The 13,517-nt window shown below is 47.2% G+C and overlaps 1 protein-coding gene across 6 annotated transcripts in view; it reads left to right on the forward strand.

Annotated features, from left to right (window-relative positions):
* The first annotated feature begins 8,450 nt into the window (after positions 1-8,450).
* PEMT (phosphatidylethanolamine N-methyltransferase) overlaps positions 8,451-13,517 on the forward strand; it is a 204,611-nt gene continuing 199,544 nt past the window's right edge. The window contains exon 1 of one of the 6 annotated variants that reach the window (XM_038763877.1): positions 8,451-8,549. The gene's annotated coding sequence lies outside the window, so the exon portion shown is untranslated. Of the gene's footprint in view, positions 8,550-8,604; positions 8,672-8,863; positions 8,887-9,484; positions 9,508-12,927; positions 12,995-13,517 lie in introns of those variants that run through there. The other 5 variants (XM_038763878.1, XM_038763880.1, XM_038763881.1 and 2 more) reach the window with 5 other exon arrangements.

Here is a 13,517-nt window from a genome sequence, read left to right on the forward strand (position 1 = left end):
GGGCGAGCTTATCGAGTCCTTTAAAGCCAATGGTAAGGAGTTTCTGTTTGATGCAGAGGCGGATGGGCAGCCGTTGGAGATTCTCGAGGAATGGGGAGACATGAATTGAACGTTTTTGTTAATAAATGATTCGTGCAGTAGAGTGAAGGAAGGATCGGAGTGGAGAGAGACAGGAGGCAGATGCAGTAGTCAAGGCGGGATAAGATGAGTGGCAGTGTGGCTCAGTGGAAAGAGCATGGGCTTTGGAGTCAGAGGTCATGGGCTCGAATCCCGGCTCCGCCACATGTCTGCTGTGTGACCTTGGGCAAGTCACTTAACTTCTCTGAGCCTCTGTTACCTCATCTGTAAAATGGGGATTAAGACTGTGAGCCCCACGTGGGACAACTTGATCACCTTGTATCCCCCCCCAGCACTTAGAACAGTGCTTTGCACATAGTAAACGCTTAACAAATGCCATTGTTATTATTATTATTATGAGGGCTTGGATTAGCATGGTAGCAGTTTGGATGGATGGAGAGGAAAGGGAGGATTTCAGCAATGTTGCGAAGGTAGAACTGACAGGATTTGGGGATAGGTTGAATATGTAGGTGGAATGAGAGTGATGAAGTCAAAGACAACACCACGGTTATAGGCTTGTGAGATTGGGAGGATAGTAGTGCTGTCCACTATCATCTCTCCGCTGATGACACCCAAATCTATGTCTCTGCCCCTGCTCTCTCTCCCTCCCTCCAGGCTCGTATCTCCTCCTGCCTTCAGGACATCTCCATCTGGTTGTCTGCCCACCATCTAAAACTCAATATGTCCAAGACTGAACTCCTTATCTTACCTCACAAACCCTGCCCTCTCCCTGATTTTCCCGTCACTGTAGACGGCACTACCATCCTTCCCATCTCACAAACCCGCAACCTTGGTGTCATCCTCGACTCTGCTCTCTCGTTCACCCCACACATCCAATCCGTCACCAAAACCTGCCGGTCTCACCTCCACAACATCGTCAAGATCCGCCCTTTCCTCTCCATCCAAACCGCTACCTTGCTGTTTCAATCTCTCATCCTAACCCGACTGGATTACTGCATCAGCCTCCTCTCTGATCTCCCATCCTCCTGTCTCTCCCCACCTCAGTCTATACTTCACTCTGCTGCTCGGATTATCTTTGTGCAGAAACGCTCTGGGCATGTCACTCCCCTCCTCAAAAATCCCCAGTGGCTGCCTGTCAACCTATGAATCAAGCAAAAACTCCTCACTCTCGGCTTCAAGGCTGTCCATCACCTCACCTCCTCTTACCTCACCTTCCTTCTCTCCTTCTCCAGCCCAGCCCGCACCCTCTGCTCCTCTGCCGCTAACCTCCTCACTGGGCCTCATTCTCGCCCATCCCGCTGTCAACCCACGGCCCACGTCCTCCCTCTGGCCTGGAATGCCCTCCCTCTGCACATCCACCAAGCTAGCTCTCTTCCTCCCTTCAAAGCCCTACTGAGAGCTCACCTCCTCCAGGATGCCTTCCCACACTGAGCCCCCTTTTTCCTCTCCTCCTCCCCATCCCCCCCACCCTACCGCCTCACAGCACCTGTATATATATTTGTACAGATTTAGTACTCTATTTACTTTACTTGTCCATATTTACTATTCCATTGATTTTGTTAATGATGTGCATACAGCTTTAATTCTATTTATTCTGACGATTTTGATAACCTGTCTACATGTTTTGTTTTGTTACCTGTCTCCCATTTCTAGACTGTGAGCCCGTTGTTAGGTAGGGACCGTCTCTATATGTTGCCGACTTGTACTTCCCAAGCGCTTAGTCCAGTGCTCTGCACCCAGTAAGCACTCAATAAATACGATTGAATGAATGAATGAATGATGGGAAAGACAGTGGGAGGACAGGGTTTGGGTGGGAAGATAAGGAGTTCAGTTTTGGACATGTTTAATTTGAGGTGTTGGTGGGACATCCAGGTAGAGATGTCTTGAAGGCAGGAGGAAATGCGAGAGTGCAGGGAAGGAGAGACGTCAGGGAATCATTTTCACAGAGATGGTAATTGAAGCCATGGGGGTGAATGAGTTCTCCAAGGAAGTGGGTGTAGGAGGGAAATTAGAAGGGGACCTAGAACTGAGCCTTAAGGGACCCCCCTACTGTCAGAGGGTGGGAGGCAGAGAAAGAGCCAGCAAGAGACTGAAAAGAAGTCGTCAGAGAGATAGGAGGAGATCCAAGACAGGACAGTGTTAGTGAATCCAAGGTTGAGTAACGTTTCAAGGAAAGCGGGTGGTCTACACTGTCAAAAGCGGCTGAGAGGTCTAGGAGGATTAGGATGGAGTGGAGGCTATCAGATTTGGTGAGATGCTCTCACGTTCCCCCGCCTGCCCCCCACCATTTCCTGCTGCTTCCCCCTGATTCCTGTCAGCGACTTGCTGGTTCAATCGCTCATCCTATCCTGACTGGCTTACTGCATCAGTCTCCTCTCTGATCTCCCATCCTCCTGTCTCTCCCCACTTCAGTCTATAATTCACGCTGCTGCCTGGATCATCTTTGTGCAGAAACGCTCTGGGAATGCTATTCCCCCCCCTCAAAAATCTCCAGTGGCTGCCAGTCAACCTACACATTAAGCAAAAACTCCTCACTCTCAGCTTCAAGGCTGTCCATCACCTCGCCCCCTCCTACTTCACCTCCCTTCTCTCCTTCTGCAGCCCAGCCCACACCCGCCGCTCCACTGCCGCTAACCTCCTCACTGGGCCTCGTTCTCACCTGTCCCACCGTCGACCCCCAGCCCACGTCCTCCCCCTGACCTGGAATGCCCTCCCTCTGCACATCCAGCAAGCTAGCTCTCTTCCTCCCTTCAAAGCCCTACTGAGAGCTCGCCTCCTCCAGGAAGCCTTCCCACACTGAGCCCCCTTTTTCCTCTCCTCCTCCCCATCCCCCCCGCCCTACCTCCTTCCCCTCCTCACAGCACTTGTATATATGTTTGTACAGATTTATTACTCTATTTATTTACTGTTCTATTTATTTTGTTAATGATGTGCACCTAGCTTTATTTCTGTTTATTCTGATGACTTGACATCTGTCCACGTGTTTTGTTCTGTTGTCTGTCTCCCCCTTCTAGACTGTGAGCCCGTTGTTGGGTAGGGACTGTCTCTATATGTTGCCAACTTGTACTTCCCAAGCACTTAGTACAGTGCTCTGCACGCAGTAAGCCCTCAATAAATATGATTGAATGAATGAATGACATCGGTGGTAGCCCAGGCTTAGCTCAAGTGGCCCAGATCCTGAGCTAAGTAACAAACTAGAGTAGCCACCACTGCTGTTGCCATCATTCCAGCAGCCTCCCTTCTTCAGAGGGCTTTCAAAGGGCCAGGTATAAAAAGTGTTTCTTGACAAGGACTCACAATCTGAAAGGGAGGGAGGGCAAAAGAAACAAGAATAGAAATAAAGCAGTTCAAGTCATTCTTCAACTCCTCAATCGGTCAATCAGTGGTATTTATTGAGTACTTATTATGTGCAGAGCACTGTACTAAGTGCTTGGGAGAGTAATCAATAATAATCCTCATCGCTTCAGTCCAGCCTTCCCTGTATTCATTTGGCCAAAGCTTTTCCAGCCTTCTTACAGGGGATGGGGCCTCTCTTCCAAGATGGCAGGTGTTTGTTTGGCTTTGTTCTGTTGTCTGTCTCCCCACTTCTAGATTGTGAACCCGTGGTTGGATAGGGATTGTCTCTATGTGTTGCCGAATTGTACTTTCCAAGCTCTGCACACAGTAAGCGCTCAGTAAATACGATTGAATGAATGAATGAATGACAATCCCACTTCCATCGACAGGGTGCCGGGCTGGATCGACCTTTGGCTTGACTCAATAACGGCAGTGTTTCCGTGTTTAGGTTCAAGGGAAGAGCCTCTGATGTGTCTGTAGCCTAAAATGAACCGTCCGATGTGCAGCGTTCATTTCCGTGCATGGTGGGAAATTTTGTTTTCTGAAGCAACTGGCAAAGTACAACTGCAACTGGAAGGAGGTTTCTTTTTTTTTTTTTTTTCATTTTAATTGTGAGCCCTAAGTTGCGGAGAACTATTAAGCCTGGACTGGTATTGCATCAACTTGTTTTACTCTCTAATACTTATCTTTCCACATTCCGAGATAAGAAACTCCAGGTTCAGGATCAGATTGGTTGGGGAGATGAAGGGGGGTGGGGAGTGGGAAGGAGAGACTCCCTTGGAGTAGGCATGGGGAGGATGATCGGAAATGCTAACATGGAGGCATTTGTGCATTCTTTCCCAGCATTTTGGAGGGTTTTCTGCACACTTTTATCTCGCCCATGGGGTTTGTGAGTGTATGTGGCAGGAGGGGCGGAGGAAGAAGAAGGGTGGGAGGCAGGGGGAGAGGAAGGACGAGAAAGGAGTTCAAATCCCAGCTCCGCCAATTGTCAGCTGTGTGACTTTGGGCAAGTCACTTAACTTCTCTGGGCCCCAGTTACCTCATCTGTAAAATGGGGATGAAGACCGTGAGCCCCACGTGGGACAATCTGATCACCTTGTATCCTCCCCAGCGCTTCGAACAGTGCTTTGCACATAGTAAGCACTTAACAAATGCTATTATTATTATTAGAGGGGGAATTCTCGCATACCTCCCTCCCCAAAAAGGAGGACAAAGGCATCACGAGTGGAAGTTCACCTCCTTGCCCCTGACATTTTATAACCCAGATTGCCCTAGAAAATTTTAGCATCCTTCCTGATGCTTCTCCCAGATGAAAAATCTGCCCTCTGAGTCTACAATAACCCCTCTTTTACTATATAAATCTGGACAGCCTTTACACCCAGAGACCCTTTCCTGCTGTTTCCCAGCAGGCATCTCTGGGATAAAGCACTGTAAATTGTCATTCCAGGCTTTGGGGGGGCCACCCATTGGAATCCAGAACCCTTCATAAGCTAGATAACCTGTGGTGAAATTGTCCAAAGGCAGTCTTTCACGGCAGTGAGTTTCTTTTGAGAGGTCCTGTGGGGTAGGGTGGCCAGTCATCCAGATTTACGAGTAAACAGTGTGATTTTTCAGGTGGTCTAGAATGTGTCTTGGGCTTCTTTGTACTTCCCTACATCTTAGTGTAGCATATTATACTCTCTAGGCACTCACTAAATGCCATTATTACTACTACTACAACTACGACTACTGCTGCTACCACTACTGCTATCCGTCATTGTCATCATCAGCTGTACTTATTGAGCGCTTACTGTGTGCAGAGCGCTGTACTAAGCGCTTGGGAGAGTATCATCATCATCATCATCAATCGTATTTATTGAGCGCTTACTGTGTGCAGAGCACTGTATTAAGCGCTTGGGAAGTACAAGTTGGCAACATATAGAGACAGTCCCTACCCAACAGTGGGCTCACAGTCTAGAAGGGGGAGACAGAGAACAAAACCAAACATATTAACAAAATAAAATAAATAGAATAGCTATGTACAGGTAAAATAAATAGAGTAATAAATATGTACAAACATATATACATATATACAGGTGCTATGGGGAAGGGAAGGAGGTAAGATGGGGGGATGGAGACGGGGAGGAGGGGGAGAGGAAGGAGGGGGCTCAGTGTGGGAAGGCCTCCTGGAGGAGGTGAGCTCTCAGTAGGGCCTTGAAGGGAGGAAGAGAGCTAGCTTGGCGGATGGGCAGAGGGATACAGCAGAGTTTGTAGAGAAGCAGCATGGCATAGTGGATAGAGCACAGGCCTGGGAGCCGGAAGGACCTGGGTTCTAATCCCGGCCCCACCACTTTTTTTTTTGATGGCATTTATTAAGCGCTTACTATGTGCAAAGCACTGTTCTAAGCGCTGGGGAAGTTGCAAGGTGATCAGGTTGTCCCACGTGGGGCTCACAGTCTTCATTCCCATTTTACAGATGAGGTAACTGAGGCACAGAGAAGTTAAGTGACTTGCCCAAAGTCACACAGCTGACAAGTGGCAGAGCAGGGATTTGAACCCATGACCTCTGGCTCCAAAGCCCGGGCTCTTTCCACTGAGCCACGCTGCTTCTCTACTTGTCTGCTGCGTGACTTTGGGCAAGTTGCTTTACTTCTCTGTGCCTCAGTTACCTCATCTGCAAAATGGGAATTTAGACTGTGAGCCCCACGTAGGAGAGGGATTGCATCCAACCTGCTAACCTTGTATCTACCCCAGTGCTTAGAACCGTGCTCGGCATATAGTAAGCTCTTAACAAATACCATCATCATCATTATTATTAGACATGTTCCCCGCCCACACTGAGCTTACACTAGAGGGGAAGGCAGACATTAGTGTAAGTAATTTATAATGTAGAATTTATAGATATGTACATGAGTGCTGTGGGGCAGATATCAAATGCCCAAAGGTCGCAGATCCAAATGCACAGATGATGCAGGAGGGAGAGGGACCTGGGGAAAAGTGGGCTTAATGAAGGAAGGCCTCTTGGAGGAGATGTGACCTCAATAAGGCTTTGACGGTCTGTCATATATGGAGAGGGAGGGAGTTCTGGGTCAGGGGGAGGATTTGGGAAGCATGCAGGCTGGACTGTAGAAGGAGATACCCTCTAGCTTGTAAACTTCTTATGGGCAGGGATTGTGTCTATTATTTTGTACTTTTCCGAGTGTTTAGTACAGTGCTTTGCACACAGTAAGTGCTCAATAAATAAAATTGAATGAATGAAAGATCAGTTAGGTAAGGTAGGAGGGGGCAAACTGATTGAGTGCTTTAAAACTGGGGTAAAGTCAGTTACAAATACAGCTTGGACACCTTTATGTTTGATATTTTATTTTCAACCCCAAGCCTCTTTTCCTTTACACCTTAAGCTGCTGAGTTTGATGGCCCAGATAGAGTGTCTGAGTTCACACAGACCTTGAAGGAGAGCTTGATGCCCGGGTGGTCCAGGATTCTTTGAAAGGGATAATAATAATGGCATTATTAAGCACTTACTATGTGCAAAGCAATGTTCTAAGCGCTGGGGAGTTTACAAGGTGATCAGGTTGTCCCACGTGGGGCTCACAGTCTTCATCCCCATTTTACAGATGAGGTAACTGAGGCACAGAGAAGTGAAGTGACTTGCCCAAAGTCACACAGCTGACAAGTGGCGGAGCTGGGATTTGAACCCATGACCTCTGACTCCAAAGCCCATGCTCTTTCCACTGAGCCACACTGCTTATGGGCAGGGAATGTGTCTATTCCCTCTGCTTCTGGGTACTAGAGGGATGCTCTAGTTCAGACAGATTCAGGCCGATATGGGCTTATTTTCATAGGGATGGCCACCGTGTGACCTCATCACATGGTGACATATTATTAATATTAGTTATTCACGATTATTATTGCAACTGAGCACTTACAAATTAATCAGGCAGAACACGGTCCCTTTCCCACATGGGGCTTTCTAAGTAGGAGGGAGAACAGGTGTTGACTCTCTGTGTTACAGTTGAGGAAACTGAGGCACTGAGAAGTTAAATGTCTTGCCCGAGGTCATACAGCAAGCAGGTGGAGGAGTCAGGTTTAGAAGCCAGGTCCTCCGACTCTCATTCCCTTGCTCTTTCCACTAGTCCCCGCTGCTTAGAGAAGCAGCGTGGCTCAGTGGAAAGAGCCCGGGCTTTGGAGCCAGAGGTCATGGGTTCAAATCCCTGCTCTGCCACTTGTCAGCTGTGTGACTTTGGGGAAGTCACTTAACTTCTCTGTGCCTCAGTTACCTCATCTGTAAAATGGGGATGAAGACTGTGAGCCCCCCGTGGGACAACCTGATCACCTTGTAACCACAACAGTGCTTTGCACATAGTAAGCACATAATAAATGCCATTATTATTATTATTATTATCCTGATCTAACATGTGTAACATCAGATGGGTCTTGGGGTCCCCAGGCTTTTTGGAGAGTCCTTGCTAGCTACCCTGAGGGTTACCTGCACATACCCACGGTCGGAATGGTACCCAGAAGCAAAGGGAAGAGGGAGAAAAAAGAAGGAAGGGGGAAGTGGGAAATAAAATATGAGAAATTATTCTCTCTGAAGGGATGGAAAGTAAATGAAAATGGAAAGTAAATTGTTTTGTTAATATGTTTTGTTTTGTTGTCTGTCTCCCTCTTCTAGACTGTGAGGCCGCTGTTGGGTAGGGACTGCCTCTATATGTTGCCAACTTGTACTTCCCAAGCACTTAGTACAGTGCTCTGCACACAGTGCTCAATAAATACGATTGAATGAATGAATAAATGGGAGGAGAGGGAGACAGGAATCCTCCTTTCCTGGACAAAAAAATAATCCAGTCAGTGGAAAAACACTCCTCACCTCTTTTGGGGAATAACAGGGCAGGTCTACGTTAGGTATGCACACCCCCTGAGCCGAATTTGGAGGGGGGCCTAAGTAAAGGACAAAGTCCATTCGAAGTCGGTCTGAAGCTATTCAAATACCTACTCTCTCTTGCCAAAGGCTCTCGACCCCACTGCAGGCTGAGGAAAGCTAAAACAGGTCAGTAGCAAAAGATTTCACTACGAAGACTTTTAAAATAAAAAAAAAAATCAGACCCTCAGGTGATGCTAATTAGTGACCGACGGTGGATTTCTTCTAAACTGGGGTAAGGAGAGGAATGGGAGAGGGCAGGGGGCCGTTAAAACTGGGAATTGAACCCATTCAAATACCTACTCTCCCTTGCCAAAGGCTCTCGACCCCACTGCAGGCTGAGGAAAGCTAAAACAGGTCAGTAGCAAAAGACTTCACTACGAAGACTTTTAAAATTAAAAAAATCAGATCCTCAGGTGATGCTACTTAGTGACTGACAGTGGACTGGTTCTACAGAGGGGAATGGGAGAGGGTAGGGGGCTGTTAAGACTGGGAGTTGAAACCATTCAAATACCTACTCTCTCTTGCCCAAGGCTCTCAACCCCACTGTTGGCTGAAGAAAGCTAAAACAGGTCAGTAGCAAAAGACTTCACTACGAAGACTTTTAAAATGAAAAAAAATCAGACCCTCGGGTGATGCTAACTAGTGACCAATGGTGGACTGCTTCTAGAGAGGGGAATGGGAGAGGACCATTAAAACTGGGAGTTAACCCATTTAAATACCTACTCTCTCTTGCCCAAGGCTCTTGACCCCACTGCAGGCTAAGGAAAGCTAAAACAGGTCAGTAGCAAAAGGACTTCACTACGAAGATTTTTAAAATAAAACATCAGACCATCAGGTGATGCTAGTGACCGATGGTGGACTACTTCTAGAGAGGGGAATGGGAGAGGGCCGTTAAAACTGGGAGTTAAACCCATTCAAATATCTACTCTCTCTTGCCCAAGGCTCTTGACCCCACTGTAGGCTGAGGAAAGCTAAAACAGGTCGGTAGAAAAAGACTTCACTATGAAGACTTTTAAAATAAAAAAAAAAATCAAGACCCTCAGGTGATGCTAATTAGTGACCGAGGGTGGACTGCTTCTAGAGAGGAGAATGAGAGGGCCCTTAAAACTGGGAGTTGAACCCATTCATATACCTACTTTCTCTTGCCAAAGGCTCTCAGCCCTACTGCAGGCTGAGGAAAGCTAAAACAGGTCAGTAGCAAAAGACTTCACTACGAAGACTTTAAAAAAAAAAAAAAAAGACCCTCAGGTGATGCTAATTAGTGACTGATGGTGGACTGCTTCTAGAGAGGAGAATGGGAGAGGGCCCTTAAAACTGGGAGATGAATCAATTCAAATACCTACTCTCTCTTGCAAAGGCTCTCCACCCCACTGCAGGCTTAGGAAAGCTAACACAGGTCAGTAGCAAAAGACTTCACTACGAAGACTGTTAAAATTAAATAAAAAAAAGACCTTTAGGTGATGCAAATTAGTGACCGACGGTGGCAGGCTGAGGAAAGCTAAAATAATAATAATGATAATAATAATGATGGCATTTATTAAGGCTTACTATGTGCAACTTGGAAGAACAAGTTGGCAACATGTGGAGACGGTCCCTACCCAACGATGGGCTCACAGTCTGAAAGGGGGAGACAGACAACAAACCAAAACATGTGGACAGGTGTCAAGTCATCAGAACAAATAGATTTAAAGCTAAATGCACATCATTATTAAAATAAATAGAATAGTAAATATGTATAAGTAAAATAGAGTAATAAATCTGTACAAACATATATACAAGTGCTGTGGGGAGGGGAAGGAGGTAGGGTGGGGGGGATGGGGAGGAGGAGAGGAAAAAGGGGGCTCAGTGTGGGAAGGCCTCCTGGAGGAGGTGAGCTCTCAGTAGGGCTTTGAAGGGAGGAAGAGAGCTAGCTTGGCGGATGTATGGAGAGTAGCTGCCCTAAGCTCTTGGTAGAGTACACTACAACAGAATAAATAGACATGATCCTTGCTCTAAGGGAACTTTCAAATCCGGTGAAAAGGCAAGAAGGCATTCACTTAGAGTTGGTTTGTTACCAGATGGAGAACAGATTGGGGTCAGAGGGACCAGGGATTATTCAATCATATTTATTGAGCTCTTACTGTGTGCAAAGCACTGTACTAAGTGCTTGAATTAGGGATTAGGGTTCCAATTTCCAGGGAATCCCCAGGATGGCAGGTAGGGATGCTGAATTTAGCCCATTGCCCTATCTCCTCGAGAAGCATCCTATCCCGACTGGATTACTGCATCAGCCTCCTCTCTGATCTTCCATCCTCCTGTCTCTCCCCACTTCAATCTATACTTCACGCTGCTGCCTGGATCATCTTTGTGCAGAAATGCTCTGGGCATGTTACTCCCCTCCTCAAAAATCTCCAGTGGCTACCAATCAACCTACACATCCGGCAAAAACTCCTCACTCTCAGCTTCAAGGCTCTCCATCGCCTCGCCCCCTCCTACCTCACCTCCCTTCTTTCCTTCTACACAACCCAGCCCACACCCTCTGCTCCTCTGCCGCTAACCTCCTCGTTCTCCCCTGTCCTGCCATCGACCCCCAGCCCACGTCCTCCCCCGGGCCTGGAATGCCCTCCCTCCACACATCCGCCAAGCTAGCTCTCTTCCTCCCTTCAAAGCACTACTGAGAGCTCACCTCCTCCAGGAGGCCTTCCCAGACTGAGCCCCTTCCTTCCTCTCCCCCTCGTCCCCCTCTCCATCCCCCCCATCTTACCTCCTTCCCTTCCCCACGGCACCTGTATATATGTTTGTACATATTTATTACCCTATTTATTTATTTATTTATTTATTTTACCTGTACATATCTATTCTATTTATTTTATTTTGTTAGTCTGTTTGGTTTTGTTCTTTGTCTCCCCCTTTTAGACTGTGAGCCCACTGTTGGGTAGGGACTGTCTCTAGATGTTGCCAGTTTGTACTTCCCAAGCGCTTAGTACAGTGCTCTGCACATAGTAAGCGCTCAATAAATACGATTGATGATGATGACTGTCTCTATATGTTGCCAATTTGTACTTCCCAAGCGCTTAGTACAGTGCTCTGCACATAGTAAGCGCTCAATAAATACGATTGATGATGATGACTGTCTCTATATGATGCCAATTTGTACTTCCCAAGCGCTTAGTACAGTGCTCTGCACACAGTAAGCGCTCAATAAATACGATTGATGATGATGACTGTCTCTATATGTTGCCAATTTGTACTTCCCAAGCGCTTAGTACAGTGCTCTGCACATAGTAAGCGCTCGATAAATACGATTGATGATGATGACTGTCTCTATATGTTGCCAATTTGTACTTCCCAAGCGCTTAGTACAGTGCTCTGCACATAGTAAGCGCTCAATAAATACGATTGATGATGATGACTGTCTCTATAGGTTGCCAATTTGTACTTCCCAAGCGTTTAGTACAGTGCTCTGCACATAGTAAGGGTTCGATAAATACGATTGATGATGATGACTGCCTCTATAGGTTGCCAATTTGTACTTCCCAAGCGCTTAGTACAGTGCTCTGCACATAGTAAGCGCTCGATAAATACGATTGATGATGATGACTGTCTCTATAGGTTGCCAATTTGTACTTCCCAAGCACTTAGTACAGTGCTCTGCACATAGTAAGTGCTCAATAAATACGATTGATAATGATGACTGTCTCTATATGTTGCCAATTTGTACTTCCCAAGCGCTTAGTACAGTGCTCTGCACATAGTAAGCGCTCAATAAATACGATTGGTGATGATGACTGTCTCTATATGTTGCCAATTTGTAGTTCCCAAGCGCTTAGTACAGTGCTCTGCACATAGTAAGCGCTCAATAAATACGATTGATGATGATGACTGTCTCTATATGTTGCCAATTTGTACTTCCCAAGCGCTTAGTACAGTGCTCTGCACATAGTAAGCGCTCGATAAATACGATTGGTGATGATGACTGTCTCTATATGTTGCCAATTTGTAGTTCCCAAGTGCTTAGTACAGTGCTCTGCACATAGTAAGCGCTCAATAAATACGATTGATGATGATGACTGTCTCTATATGTTGCCAATTTGTACTTCCCAAGCGCTTAGTACAGTGCTCTGCACATAGTAAGCACTCAATAAATACGATTGATGATGATGACTATCTCTATAGGTTGCCAATTTGTACTTCCCAAGCGCTTAGTACAGTGCTCTGCACACAGTAAGCGCTCAATAAATACGATTGATGATGATGCTTGATTGACTGCTTCTAGAGAGGGCGGGAGGCCGTTAAAAGTGGGGTTTGACCCCCACATCCGACCCTCATTGGTCCTCGGTGGAGGCGCCCAGGGGCATTCTGGGAGTTGTAGTTCTCGCCGCCCGAGGAGCCAGTGAAGGGGCTGAGGGGGAGAACTACATTTCCCAGGATGCCCCGCGCAGGGTCAAGGTGGGGGGGCGGTTTCTGGGGAGAGCGGTTGCCGTCCTGGAGGATGGAGCGGGGCGTCCTCCTGGGTTTTTCCCAGAGGCCTTCGCGAGCCGGGGTGGGGGGGCACCTGCCCCAAGTTGGGGGGCAAGGGTTTGCCCAAGGCGCGGTGGAGGGGGGTCCAAACAGGAGCCACTGGAGCCGTGCGTGGGGGCTGGGGGCGTCTCCCAGCGGGAGTGCTGTGCAGGCCTGAGTAATTTGGATTATAGCAAGGTATCGGTTGCGTTTTGCTGGTCCTTCCCGGGGAGGGGCGTCCACTAGGTAGGAGGCGACGCCCAGTTGCAACGTGGAGGCGGGGTGGGGGGGCCTCCAGGCCGGAGCAGGAGAAGTCATTCATTCAATCAATCGTCATCATCATCATCATCAATCGTATTTATGGAGCGCTTACTATGTGCAGAGCACTGGACTAAGCGCTTGGGAAGTCCAAGTTGGCAACATCTAGAGACAGTCCCTACCCAGCAGTGGGCTCACAGTCTAAAAGGGGGAGACAGAGAGCAAACCAAACATACTAACAAAATAAAAATAAAATAGATATGTACAAATAAAATAAATAAATAAATAGAGTAATAAATCGTATTTATTGAGCGCTTACTGTGTGCAGAGCACTGGACTAAGCGCTTGGCAAGTACCAGTTGGCAACATATGGAGCGCTTACTGGGTGAAGAGCACTGCACTAAGCGCTTGGGAAGTACAAGTTGGAGAACGGTGCTTTGCACATAGTAAGCGCTTAACAAAT

This window comes from Tachyglossus aculeatus, chromosome 21 (genome assembly GCF_015852505.1).
Source record: "Tachyglossus aculeatus isolate mTacAcu1 chromosome 21, mTacAcu1.pri, whole genome shotgun sequence".
NCBI classification, from domain to species: Eukaryota; Metazoa; Chordata; class Mammalia; order Monotremata; family Tachyglossidae; genus Tachyglossus; species Tachyglossus aculeatus.